Source organism: Canis lupus, chromosome 14, assembly GCF_003254725.2.
Source record: "Canis lupus dingo isolate Sandy chromosome 14, ASM325472v2, whole genome shotgun sequence".
NCBI lineage: Eukaryota > Metazoa > Chordata > Mammalia > Carnivora > Canidae > Canis > Canis lupus.
In genome coordinates, this window is record NC_064256.1 from 30,445,802 (window position 1) to 30,460,824 (window position 15,023).

Consider the following 15,023-nt stretch of genomic DNA (forward strand, 5'->3'; position numbering starts at 1 on the left):
AGAAATAAATGAAACAGAAACAAACAAAAATAATAGAAAAAGATCAATGAGACTAAGAGCTGGTTCTTTGAAAAGATAGACAAATTGATAAACCTTTAGCCAGACCAATCAAGAAAAGAGAGGACTGAAATAAATAAAATCAGAAATGAAAGAGGAGATGATGCAACTGATACCAAAGAAATACAAAAGATTATAAGAGATTACTGTAAAAATTATATGCCAAGAAACTGTGCAATCTAGAATAAAGGGTAAATTACTAGAAACATTCAATTTTCCCAGACTGAATATGGAAGAAATAGAGAATCTGAACATACCAACAGCAAGTAACAAAATTTATTGGTTATCAGGAAACTTTCAATGAAAAAAATTCCAGTATCAGATTGCTTTACATCTTAATTCTATTAAACATTTAAGGAAGAGTTAATACCTACATTACTCAAATCACTCCAAAAAAAGAATGCTTCCAAATGTAATCAATGAGGCCAGGATTACTATGATACCGAAACCAGACAAGGACACTGCAAAAAGGAAAATTCTAGACCAAGATTCCTGATCAACACATGTTCAAAAATCCTCAACAAAATATTAGCAAATTGAATTCAAAAATTCACTAAAAGGATTATTCAACACAATCAAATGAGATTTATCCCAAGGATGCAAGGATGGTACAATATATGCAAATCAATGTGATACATCAGATTAACAAGATAAAGAACAAAAACCGTATGATCATCTCAACAGATGCAGAAAAAGCATCTGACAAAATTCAACATCCATTCATGATTAAAAACTCTCAACAAAGTAGGTTTAGAGGGAACATATCTCAACCTAATAAAGGCAAATATACATGACAAACACAAACAGCTAACATCATACTCAATGGTGAAAAGCTAAAAGCTTTGCCTCAACATCAGGAACAAGACAAGAATGTCCATTATCACCATTTGTATTCAATATATTACTAGAAGTCGGAGCCAGCAATTAAACAACAGAAAGAAATAAAACTCATCCAAATTGCTGAGGAAGATGTTAAACTGTCAATATTTTCTAGTGGCTTATACAATATATAGAAAACCCTAAAGACTCCACCAAAAAAATAGATATAATAAATGAATTGAGTAAAGTTGAGAGACACAAAATCAATATAAAGAAATCTGCATTTCTAAACACTAATAATGAAATAGCAGAAAGGAAAATTAGCAATCTCAAACTCAAAGTAGATTAAACATCTAAATAAAAGACCTGAAACCATAAACCTAAAAGAAATACAGGCGATAACTGCTTGTACATCAACTTTAGTAATATTTTTCTTAATCTGTCTCCTTGGGCAAGAGAAACAAAAACAAAAATAAATAATTCAGGCTGCCAAAATAAAAAGCTTTTGCACAGCAAAACAAGCAAACAAAAAGCAACCCATCAATAAGATGAAAAGGCAACCTAGTGAGTAGGAAAAAATATTTGTAAATAATATAGCTGATAAAGGGTTAATATCCAAAATATATAAAGAATTCATGCAACTCAACAGCAAAACAAACAAATCCCCCAACAAATAATCCAATTAAAAAATGAGAAGACTCATCACAAACTGTGGGTTGTTGTAGGGGAGATAGACAGGCAGATGGGCTGAACCGGTGGTAGGTATCAAGGAGGACACTTGTCAGAATGTGCACAGGGTGTTAACATAAGTGATGAATCACTAAATTCTATTCCTGAAACTAATATTACACTATATGTTAACTAGAATTAAATGAAGGACGCCTAGGTGGCTCAGTGGTTGAGCATCTACCTTTGGCACAGGGCATGATTCTTGGGTCCCGGGATTGAACCCTTGTAGGGAGCCTGCATCTCCCTCTGCCTTTGTCTCTATCTCTGTGTGTGTCTCTCATGAATAAATAAATAAAATCTTTAAAAAAAAAACTTGAAATATTAAGACAAAATTTAAAATGAGAAGACCTGAATAGACATTCTTCTAAAGAAGAAATACAGATGACTAACAGACACATGACAAGATGTTTATCATCACTTACCATGCAAATGGTAATCAAATCATGCAAATGGAAATGCAAATCAAAACAACCATAAGATATCACCTCACAAGAGTCAGAATGGCTAGTATCAAAAAAACAAGAAATAACTTGTGTTAGTGAGGATGCAGAGAAAAGGGAACCCCCATGTACTGTTGGTGGGAATACAAATTGGTGTAGCCACTGTGGAAAAAAGCATGGAAGTTTCTCAAACAAAACAAAACAAAACAAAACAAAACAAAAAAAAAAAGAGAGAGAGAAGTACCCTATGATACAGTAATTCCAATTCTGCATATTATGTGAAAAAAACAAAAGCACTGATTCAAAAAGATACATGCACCCCTATATATATTACATCATTATTTATAATAGCCAAGATATGGAAGCAATCAATGTGTCTATTGATAAGTGAATGGATAAAGAAATGTGCTAGATATAAACAATGGAATATTACTCAGCCATAAAAGGAATGAAATCTTGCAATTCAAGACAGCATAGGGTATTATGCCAAGTAAAATAAGCCAGACAGAGAAAGACAAATACCACATGATTTCACTTATATGTGAAATCTAAAAAATAAAACAAAGGAATACACAAATAAACAACAACAAAGAAACAGGATCATAATACAGCGAACAAAGTGGTTTCGAAAGGCAGGCAGAGGCACAAAATGAGTGAAGGGAATTAAGAGATGCAAACCTCTAGTTAAAAAATAAATAAGCCACAGGGATGAAAAAAGTACAGTATAGGGATTATGGTCAATACTATTGTAACAATCCTATCATGGTGAGCATTTTATAATATATATAATTTTCTACCACTATGTTGCATACCTATAACTAATATATGTCAATTATACTTCAATTTAAAAAAAATCATCACATGATATGCAAGATTTGTGCCTTTTACCTTATATGAGATTTACCTCATCGGAAAGGTTAATAAATACTTAACTCTAGTTGATGATATGCATACTAAGTATTTTGAGGTGAAGAATACTGGTTATCTTCAACTAATTTTAAAATGCATCAGAAAAATTAGATGGATAGATAGAAATACTGATGGATAATTAGTTGAAAACTGAAATCAGCAAAATTATAGAATGTGGTGATTATTGGTATTCATAATGTAAAACTTTTAAATGTTCTTTCCATTTGGAAACTGTCATAATAAAATACTAGAAAAAATCAGGCAGATGATTTTTCCTTTCATTTGTATTGCACATGAACACTAAAAGTTAAAATGAAAAAAAAAGCAAAAGAAATATTGAATATAGCTGTCTTTATGTAAGGCTGTGATGTTCTGCTAGGTACTTGGCCTAAACCAGCATCCCCATGATTATTTAATATGGAAGTAAATGATTTTCTTACCCAGAAGAACTCTGTTCTCACAACGAAGAGCACAGAAAACAATGAAGAATATGGGTTAGCCAGGGAATGTGTGATGAACCTGGCATACAGAATGCCTGCTCCCACACCTACACATGCCAATGGGCACATGGCAGAAGTTCTATATATAGAAGTGAACTCAATGATAAAACCCAATGCTAAATGATAAATAAAGTTTTGAATTTGAAGTCGGGGGCATCTACGTTTGATTTCAGGCTCTCCTCCTATTAGCTTTGTTTCCCTATAAACATTATTGAACCTTTTGTTGTTTTTATTATTGATTGGTTATCAATTTTCATTAAATCTTTTTGCATCATCTACCTAATGGGAGAATTCCTGGCACGTACCATCGAGGGTCATTCTGAGGAATAACAAAGTACTATGAGTATAAACAATTACTATTACACACACACACACACACACACACACTCACACCTGGAGAAGAAAGAAAAAGAAATTGGTGGAATTTAAAGAAAAGTTTTTAAGCAGAAGATTTAACGATAGGGAGCTAGAAAGTATGGAACTACACAACTCCTAGTTTTTCATTTATTGTTTTTTTTTTTTTTCCACTGGGTGGGTTGCAGATTTCCCCCCTTGAATATTGAAGCGGTGACAGCAATGATTTTTGCTAAGTACAGTTTTGAATGAAAAGCCACACTATGGAATATTTTACTTTCCCTGCAAATCTTCTCACAACCTTCTCATAAATAAATGGGGCTAGAGTCAAGGAAACTGGGCTAAATCCCTCCCTTACTGCTTGGACTGCTCCCAAATCATTCATCACAGACACAGAAGGATGGGAGCTTCTCTTTGGCATATATCTTAGGGAGGTCTGGCAGGGTTAAAGGAAAGAGACAAAGGAGCCTATGCTCAAATATCCTGGGTATTTTTGCCAATCTACTTTTAAAAAAATACATGCACAGCATGCTTTTGTCAATAAATCCTCCATGTGCTTTCACTGGAGGTGCTGAAAATTGCTTGGATAGTTCAAAATTGTATCTGGAGCTTTTGCAGATCAGTGTTCTGACAGGCAAAGTTGAAAATTTCTACCTCTAGATTCTCTAGTCAACAACCTCTGAGAATTGCTAATGTTTTTTACTGGATTAGAATTGACTGGCTCTTCTGATTTGAGTGGTATCCATTTCAATTATACCATAGCTCCACAGGCAAGGAGAATGATCTTGTGCAGGGGCACCGGGCCAGCTTGAGGGCAAAAATATCCTGGTCCCAGGGAAATTATGCATGGTGTGTAAGAGTCACAAAATCTATGATAGATTGTTCTGTTCAATGGCTCTAAGTCTGCTTAGGATTCCATGTCCTATTTTAAATCTTTGAAATGAAATTTCATGCCATAGGGTTCTCCATGAGAGGAAAGGTTAAAGGAAAAAAAATAAAGACTAAAGCCAATGCAAGACAGAACACCTTTTATGGTATGAATAGCTCTTAAAACTCTTTTCCTTTCCTTAAAAAAAAAAAGAGTTTTATTGTTAACTGTTTCATTTTGGGGATATAAAACTATTTATGGGGCTTAGAGTAGAAAGCCACCATGCCTTATCTTTTCCTGGCTCCTATTCTTGAAAAAAACATTTTGCCTAATTGTGGTATGGAGGGACTTTAAGTAAAAAGTGCATTTTATAATTTCTTTAATTAAACATGATCAAAGTTGCCCTTAGAGCATTTGAATGAGCATTTTTCCTAGTTATGTGGCACTGTCTATATTCTTTTAACATGGCCATTGGCTCAATGTCCCTGTTGTTGGTTCAATAGTTCCTTTTGCTATGGACGACCAAAATTTTCCATTCTTTGAAACCTAGTGTTTTACTATACACAGATGAAACACACCTGTTTCTGATATACAACCACTTTCAATTCTTGTTAGCTGTGAAAAATTCATGAAATGGAAAAAATCTGTGTGCCCCATGCTGGCATAAAATACAATTTGGAACTTCACACTGTTGATTAAAATAAAAAAAAATAGCAAGCACCTACTACGTACAAGGAAACTGCCAGAGAATTCAACAAATCTGAAAATGTTTATTGAGCACCCACTCTGGGTGAGGCTCTCTTGCACAACCTAAAAGGCAGGCTATGAAAACAAAAAGAGAAACAAAAACAATAGTCAGTGGGGAAGAAAGGAAGTAGATAGTTCTGGGGGTAGGAAGATATTTAAATAGGATGATCAGGGTCCTCTGTGTTTGAGGAAATAAGATTATAATGGGGGAAATCTGAAGAAAGATAAAATGAAGAGAGGGTGTAAGCGATATAAGTCTTTGGGAGAAGACACTTCCCAACAGAGGGAACAAAAAGGGCCTAGAAGGACACTGGACATTCTTAAAAAGAAAGGAGGCCACAAGAAAATGGCTGAGGTGAGAAACAGTAAGAGATGAATACATAGAGGATCACATAGGGTTTTACAAGCCATTATAAATATTTGGGGTTCTACCATGAGTGAGATGGGATCTTTTAGAAGAGAAAATGAGTGAAAATATCAGTGAGGGTGACAAAACATGAGAGACACCTAACTCTGCGAAATGAACAAGGGGAAGTGGGCAGGGGGTTGGGGTGACTGGGTGATGGGCAATGAGGGGGGCACTTGGCGGGATGAGCACTGGGGTGTTATGCTATATGTTGACAAATTTAACTCCAATAAAAAATTTAAAAAAATAAAATAAAATTTAGAGTGATTGAAAATTAAAAAAAAAAGAGTTGAATGACAGTAGACAGTATCTATTCGAGTTTTTTTTTTTTTAATTGGGAGCTCGATTTGCCAACATATAGTATAGCACCCAGTGCTCATCCCATCAAGTGTGATTTAAGTTTTAATAAAATACCTCAACCAGTATGGTTGCCCTGTTGGATATGTGTACGCTATAAGATGTGAGTGCAGACAAAGAGAAATCAGTTAGCAAGCCACTGAGAACCTCAGAAGAGAGCTGATTGTGGCTTGGATGATGGTCACACACATGGCATGGTGTGACGTGGTCAGATCCTGAATATATTTTGAAGATAAAATCAGCAGGATTTGTTGAAAGTTTGGATGAATGGAGAAAGAAGAATCAATGATGATTCTAAGATATTAGTTACCATTTGCTAAAGAAGGGAAGATGCGAGGTAAAACAGATTTGAGGGGGGCATAGCAAATTGGGGTTTCTGTTTTGGACACATTACATTTGAGATGCCAAGTAAAGATGCAAGTGAAGATGATTCCCCATGAATGTGGAGACAACCATCTGAAGTTGAGGGTAGAGGTACAAGCTAGACATATTTGTGAGTCATCAGATGATTCATACATATATATGGAATATAAGCAGCTAATGGGTTGAGGGTTAAAATGACAATAAAGTGAGTGGAGCCATGCAGCTGTGGACCAAATGGAGGATAACAACTAGCACTAAGCCATTATAAGGTTAACTGCTGGTGTTCTGTTAAAAGTCCAGACCAATAAGCCAAAAACTTGAAAAAAGAAAGCAGAACAATCCAAAAAACCCAAAAACTAAAAAGAATGCCCTTTGAGGGAGGAGGGAAATTGAGAAAGCATGATATCCTAGAAAACAAGTGAAAAAATAAATAAATAAAATGAGAATTACACGTCGTGATATAGCCAAACAATTCTTCAGCTTATAAAGAAGATAAAAGAATATAAAAATATTCCACATTTAGCATAAATGATAAGTGCTACAAAAGATTTTAAACCCAATGTTGAGAGATGGTTGGAAACTTGACTGGCGGAAGGCAAGGAAGAGATTTATATTAGAGGGAACATCTTATAAAGAAGTCCTGAGAGGGCAGCCCGGGTGGCTCAGCAGTTTAGCGCCGCCTTCAGCCCAGGGCGTGATTCTGGAGACGGGGAATCGAGTCCCACATCAGGCTCCCTGCATGGAGCCTGCTTCTCCCTCTGCCTGTGTCTCTGCCTCTCTCTCTCCTCTCTGTGTTGTTCATGAATAAATAAATAAGATCTTAAAAAAAAAAAAAAAAAAAGAAGAAGAAGACGTCCTGAGAGAAAAGCACAAGGTATATTTGAGGCATAGTAAACAGTTCAAGCTAGCCTAGCTGCATAGAACAAGTAGCCCATTTTCTACATGCTTCCGAGACAGTTTTCCTGGGGCCTACTGATGTTCAGAATTTGCTGCATGTGTGCGTGCATGTGCATGTGCATATGTGTTTATCAAATCTCCAGAAACAATGTGGTATATTCAACATAATATTGTAAGTTACTTTATTTTCAATCCTTTACCCCCAACCTAATTCTCAGCTACTAAACTTTGTATTTTCATCTAAATACAGTAATATCTATGTGAAACATCTATCTTTATCTCTTTAGTATCTGTGGAGTGCTTGTTCTAGGTAAACTCTGATGAAAGGAAAAAAGGACTAACATAAACATGCAAAAATATTCATTGTAATGCAGGTCTCTACTTGCATTGAAAGGAGAGAAATATGAATAAGATAAGGCTCACTCTGAACCATTGCATGCGTTTATTAGGACAATCTGCCTTAATGGATGGAAAACAGAAAATCCATCCTATAGATTTGTTGGAGTTTGGCCTAGCATAATTTGACCTATGCTCCAGTTTCATGGAGAGAGAAAAAGCTACAACCACATACAAAATTCCTTAGGGATAACAGTCATCATCTCTGGAGTCAGAACATCTCATGGCACTGAAGGAAGGAAAAAATAGAAATGCAAGGAATCACACAAGATTTTATTTTTAGTAATAGAAAATAATATATTCCATTCCTCATAGATGAACATAGTAAATTTGCTTCCAGATTTGTTACTGTATAATGTCAAGACTTAATTCTAGAAAAAATATTAGTAAATAAATTATAGAGTTTTACCACTATCGGCTGTTTTGAAGCTTTTTTTTTTTAAATGGCATCCAGTCTGTCTTAGAGCAAAAAGTCAGCTTCTATCTTTAGTGTAAAAATAAAGACCTTACAGAGAGCATATACCACACGAACAATGAGAAAAAAACCCTAATGTTCCCCTGGAGAGAAGTTTAAAGATTATTTGGGGTGGGGGGCGGGGAGAAAAGAAGGGAGGAAGGGATTTAGCTGATACATAGTTTTAGAGCCTATAAATTAGAAATTAACCAGGGGAGAAAGGTTTTTGCTGTGTTGCCCTCATCATTAACATGGGTTAGGTATTATGGCTGGCATGACACAGTCATCTTCCTGTCTCTCAAAATGGAAAAAAAAATTTCACGAAAGTGAGAATTTATTGCAGAAATGTCAGTTCAATGAATGAGTCTGCGCTCTATGTAAAAGGAAATGTATACTTTACTACTTTGACCTTTCTATATTTTTCATATTTTGTCTGGCTACATATTGCAACCATTCCTTTCAGTTAGCAATTAAAGTCAAATTTGCAGCTGCCTTTACAAAACCAAAGCTTCCCTCCTACAAATGAAATTTTTAAAGTCCCCTTTTTTGATCTCCGGCATCATACAATTTGTTATGTGAGACATATAAAATAACCCAAGTATGAAGAAACACAATCGTCACTGTCCCTTAGCACCATCCTTCACTCAATGTTTTAGTTTGTCATATAGTATAAAATATAAATGAAAAAAAAAGAGGAGGGGAGAGGCAGCAATAATTTACACCTGTCTAGAAAGTTTGGCACTGTAGCTCCCAGTATAGGGAGCCATTCACAGGAGAAAAAAATGTAACCAGAGACTATGTGAGTTTGGAAGATGAGATCATCTACCAACAGCAATCTTTCAATTCATAGACACTTCTGGATTCATGAGGTGAGAATGAGCAGTGCAGAGTACTGTAAAATTCATTTGTAGTGTTTGATTTTGTTAACATGCATTCTCAAGCTCTTTGTTAAGAGATAGCATTCAAATTGCAAGTGAAAAAAATCAGTATGGGCAATACCCCTATTAACTGTAATCAGGATAGTCTTAAAGTCAGAAAAACAAAAGACAATATGTAACTCTAAAGTGTTATTTAAAATAAGAAAAATGTAAATTTAGGATAGACTTGCAATCATATATTTTTTGCAAATATTTACCTATTCTTTTAAATGATTAATTTGAATTGATTCGTTTATTTTAATGTATTTGTCTTCTATTAAGCATGACCAGAGGATCCCTGGGTGGCTCAGCGGTTTGGTGCCTGCCTTCCCCCCAGGGCGTGATCCTGGAGACCCGGGATGGAGTCCCACATCAGGCTCCCTGCATGGAGCCTGCTTCTCCCTCTGCCTATGTTTCTGCCCCTCTCTTTGTGTCTATCATGAATAAATAAATAAAATCTTAAAAAAAAAAAAAAGCATGATCAAAATTTATCTTGAAGTGTTTTTCTTTTCTTTTTTTTTTTAATTTTATTTATTTATTTGAGTGAGAGAGAGTGTGTGAGCATGAGTGGGGGCAGGGAAGTGGGCAAGGACAGAGTGAGAGGAAGCAGGCTCCCTGCTGAGCCACTGAGCAGGGAGCCCCATGAAGCTGGATACTAGGACCCTGGGATCCTGACTTGAGCCCAAGGCAGATGCTTAGCTAACTAAGCCACCCAGGCAACCCTAAGTGTTTTTCTTAACTAAACATTTTTTTCAAGGTACAAGTAACTATGTCAATGATTTAATTATAACAAAAGAAAAATAATTTGTAGAAGCATGTAGTGATTCATACCTCTCTTACATTTCTCCCATGCCAACATAGATATTATTTCAACTTCAAAATCAGAAAAGAGAGATGAAAAATCGATTTTAGTAATTTTGCTAGAAACACACAAATCAAAATCTAGGCATCAGATGATGAGAATAGTAAGGTGTTTCAGGGTAAGAGAGGGAGAAGAAGTGGCATTAATATTAGATATTTGGATCCTAGTGTGTATTTAAAAACATTAAAATAATAATCAATAAAGTATCACTTACTCTGAAGGACTTATATAGTGATCCAGGAATTCAAAAAGCAAGAATTTGAGCTAACAAAAATATACAGGTATAATGATAAACCTTATTAAATTAGAGGTAAGATCAGGAAAACGTGAAAGTATATGTAAGGGAGTTAGATGTATAGACCAAGGCTTTTCAAATTTTAAAGTGCACATAAATCACTTGGTATCTCATTAAAATACAGATTTTGCATCTGTAGATTTGGGGTGGCACCCAAGATTGAGCATTTGTTACAAGCCTCCAGGCCACACTAAGGCTACTGGAAGAAGGATCACACTTGGAGTAGTAAAGCCTCAGATCATGACAAAGAAAGGAAGGTTTATCCTAGCAAATGCACCGCGGGGGAAGTCTGCAAATCAAATGATCTGTCTTGCCAACTGCTGCCCCCACTCTTATTTTCAGTGGAATCCACTCTAGAAAATAGAAATAAAAGTGGCTAACACCTTCAAACAATCACAATGTGACATTTTATTAAAGTAGATAAATAAGTTATTTAACCCTCAAAAGAGACTATGAGGTAAATACTTTTATTATTTTCACTTTACAGAAAAAGGAAATGGACATGGGGAATTTAATCAAGTCAAACCCACATATACAGGACTTAGAAACAGAATCCTCAATGTGGTAGACCTTGCTACAGAGCCTAAATATTTTAATCAATGTTGCTACAATTATCAAGACTGTGCTATTGCATTCTAAGTTATGTCTCAAACAAAGAACTAAACACAAAAGATACAATAGGGATACAACTGCATAAACTTTGGAGCATTTCAGGGTCATTAGCTTCTAGAACAGGATTTACTCAAGTGTAACTGCTCTTGATATTGAAAGTCTTAAATGCATGCTGAATAGCAGTTTTGATGCACTAAATAATCACTTTCAAGAGCCAGAATAAATAAAAGATAAGACTAAAATTGTTACTGGATTGAGTTCTTTAGATTAAAAGATTCTAGATAAGAACATACTGGAGGCTCTACAGCCCTGAACATATGGGATAACCCTTAAAGCTCCATGTCTGAAAAAATAGCCCTTAAACTTTAGAATCCCTGAAGGACTTTTACTATTAAAGGGTACACTATTAAATATTTTATGCATTCTGTTATTTTTAAAGGGTGTAATCCCTCCAAAGGTGTATTGGCCCTGGGGTCTTTGAACCAGTCTAGACCAGAATTAACTGGGAGCCATCATTTTCATTATAGCATGTTATAATTATGTTTGCTTATTTCACACTGTTTAATATACTCCATCCTGTTAAACTACATCACAAGGCCTTCAGCACCTGTTGCTTCTTTCTGCCAGACTGAAAGTATTCCTTTCTCTTTATTATTTGTGTGCAAGGATAAGATAAACTTGCCAAGAGTTGTCATTCTTGTACACACCTGCCAAGTGTCAGATATTTTAATAGTTGAAATGCTTTTAGCATATACTGTGGTTGCTGCAGCTACCAACTCCCAATGCCCAGTACTTCACAAGCGGTTAAATCTAGTCAGAATGACAGATTCATCCCTTGATATGTGCATATGTGACCGTATGCCCTTGGGTATACACCATGTTTACATAACACATCCCTGGGTTAGCTTAGAGGATAAAATGTTTTATGGTAATTTACTATCTTACATCTTCAACTTTTAAAACTCAATGATAAATCTCGATACTTACTAATTTGTTGGCAGTTGTTTTCATGAAAGATGGCATCAAATTATGCCTCAAAAAATAACATCGAGTTTATAGCTACAAGATAGAAAACTTTTTCCTGTTTTGTTAAGTTCTTTACTTTCCCTTCCTAAGGATGCCTGATACATTTCCCACACTTCTGTTAGGTCTTCAATCCAGATAAAAGTGAATATTGTTAAGCTACAATATTCAGAGTTGAGATAAACTTAGAAAAATGGGGTGAAACTACCCTGCTGCTGGGGCTTGGCCAACTGACCAAGATTCTGGGGACACTAGCCTATTCTCATGTAAGGTATATCAATCAACATCCTAAAGATGGGTTTTCCCTTGGATGTAATTGAAGAATGGTGCTTACCATAAAGGTGTCTGTCCTTGAATCCTACTGAGGTAACCAGAAGGATAAAGATAGAAAAGATGATTTTTAATGATTTTTTTCAACTCTATTCTACTGATCTTGCCAGATCTCATCAGAGGTGTGGATTGGAGTTTAAGAAGTATAGAGAAAGTTTTCTAGATGGCTGACCTGAGACTAACACCAAGAAAGACAGAGCAATGGAGATATATTTCTGCTTTCAGTAATTTACCACATTCCCAAGAACAAGTTAAAACTTTCTTATTTAGTTGAACTGGGGATCCTGTGAATATAGCAGTATGTTTGTCTTTTCCTATCTAGGTGGCACCACGTTAACTGGCCCCTCTTCTTTGACAAACATCAAAATTCCATCTAAAATTATCCTGCAATCCACAAAGTGACCTCTACAGCAGTCTTGTTTCAGGAGTACCCTGCTTCAGGTAACCTCAGGAAATAGGACAATTACTTTTCCTTTGGAAACTGCCACGCATTCCTAAATATGTCTTTCACTCTTTCCCCCCCTCCCTCTCCCTTGCTCTCATGTGTGCAAACACCATTCAGAGCCCAAGCTGCTTGACAATTACAGAATGAATTACATATCTTAAGACTTTTATGATTAGAAGATAGAGGGATTTAATTCATTAACTGCAAGCTTTCGTGAACCAAGTGGTCAAGAGTCTTCTTAGGGTAGCACCAGAATGGAACTAGGGGATCTTTCTCAAAGGAAGGATTCCTAATGATGTTATTCTTAATAAGTAAGTCTACTAACCTCCACACTGACAATTCGTTTAGCTGTCTGGAATGGGAGGTTTTGCTGTAGGGCTATAGCTAACTGCATTTTCCTCGTCCTGAGTTATTTATGGTACCTCAGTAACTAAACCTACTTGGATCTGATTCACTCACAAACAGGATTTGCTCAGAGGTTCTTGGTACATCTAATTTAAACTTTTTACCTGATGCCCCTGATGACATAAAACCAAGATTGGGATACCCTTGAAGATACAAAGCAACTTCAGGTATACTCAGGATAAGCTCATTTTACCCAGCAAAGGAACAAATAAGTTCCTAGGGGCTACAAGTCTACTACCTCGCTGGTAGTATTACTGGATCATTACCTAGGAAAACACTAGAAAAAGGTCAGAGCTAGTGGCTTTCAGCAGACTAAAAAAAAAAAAAAAAAAACAAACCCAAAAAACCATAGGAGACAGTTAGAACTCTTTCTTTTAGAGCCTATGCCGCTAATCAAAGAATTCCAAAGAGAATTCTATGCACAGTCACTATTAAAATTTAAAAGGAGATTAGAGACCCATTTCCAGCCAGAATAATTTGAAAGCTCTGACATGTACCATTATATTGTTTGATGAACATTTCCAGAAGAATAAAATGTCTGTTTTGACCTTTGCAGTGTGAGTAACATATGTCGAAAAGAAGGACAGAAGGCTTATTTTTATGCAGATAGCAGAAAGCTTCTCTCCTTGTTAAGAAAGTATGGCAGGCTGATTCTTTCTTTTTTCCTTTGTAATTTGAAAGTCCTCCCAGATAAACCTTTGCGATATACAACTTGGTTTTGACATCCTGGCTTTATGCCTCTTACTGTTTATAAGTCATGTAAGGAAGTCATCTATCTTGACCAATATGGCTCAGACATATTTTCCATGTTAATTACACATGTTTGGACTGACGCTGTAGTGATACAATTTCATTTGTTTAAAACAACAGAATGGATGGCTCTTTAACTCAACAAATGTAGGTAAAAATTCTTCCCAGAGTAAATGTAACAAGTCTGGAAATTATAAAGGCACAGGCGCTAGTGGCTGAAACCCCAGAGACTAAGAAGCTGATATTCTGCAAGGATCCTTAGTTAGATTAAAAGCATATTGGAAAAGTGCAACGTAATTATCAAAAAATATATAATTATAATAATATATGTGTTAGACACTCCAACAAGATTGGTGTCCTAAAAATAATCACCAGTTTAAAAGGAAGCAGAGGACATTTTTACTTTGACCCAATGGAAATGTTCAGATTTTGGCTGTGTTTTTAAGCAGGACATCAACATTTTTTTACACTTAACAGAACACCAGCAGTTAACCCCGTAATGGCCAACTGCTAGTTATTATCCTACATTTGGTCCACAGCTGCATGGTTCTGCTCATTTTATTGTCGTTTCAGCCCTCAATCCATTAGCTGCCTGGTGACCGCTTGCATGCAGAGGGGCCTTTGGTTAACTAAATCCCCATCAGGATCACAGCTGTTGTAAAATATGCGGTGACAAAAATATCCATGTGCAATGCATTGTAGATAAATCTGTAAGCCAATTTAAGCAAAACTTGAAAAACAAATGAGAGGCCTAGCTGAATTCTCTGGCTTCTGAACATTATAAATTACATTTCCTTTATTTTAAGGAATATCCTTTGTAAAATTTCAGCCTTCCCTCCTCCTGCTCTGGATGTATGGGGCTAAATTTCAAAGTGATAGGCTCAGTTCAAGAAAGTATTTCTTTGCACCTTCCATCACTCAGCAGTAAGAAAATGAATGTCATATCCAATAATTCAAACAAATTCCTGATTTTGGTACAGTATTAATGTTAGCAATGGGTATCTTTTCACCACGTGCCTCAACTTAAACACTATACTGTTGGCTCAGTTTCTCTCAGCCAAGAGGCTCAGCTCAATGGTTATGTATGT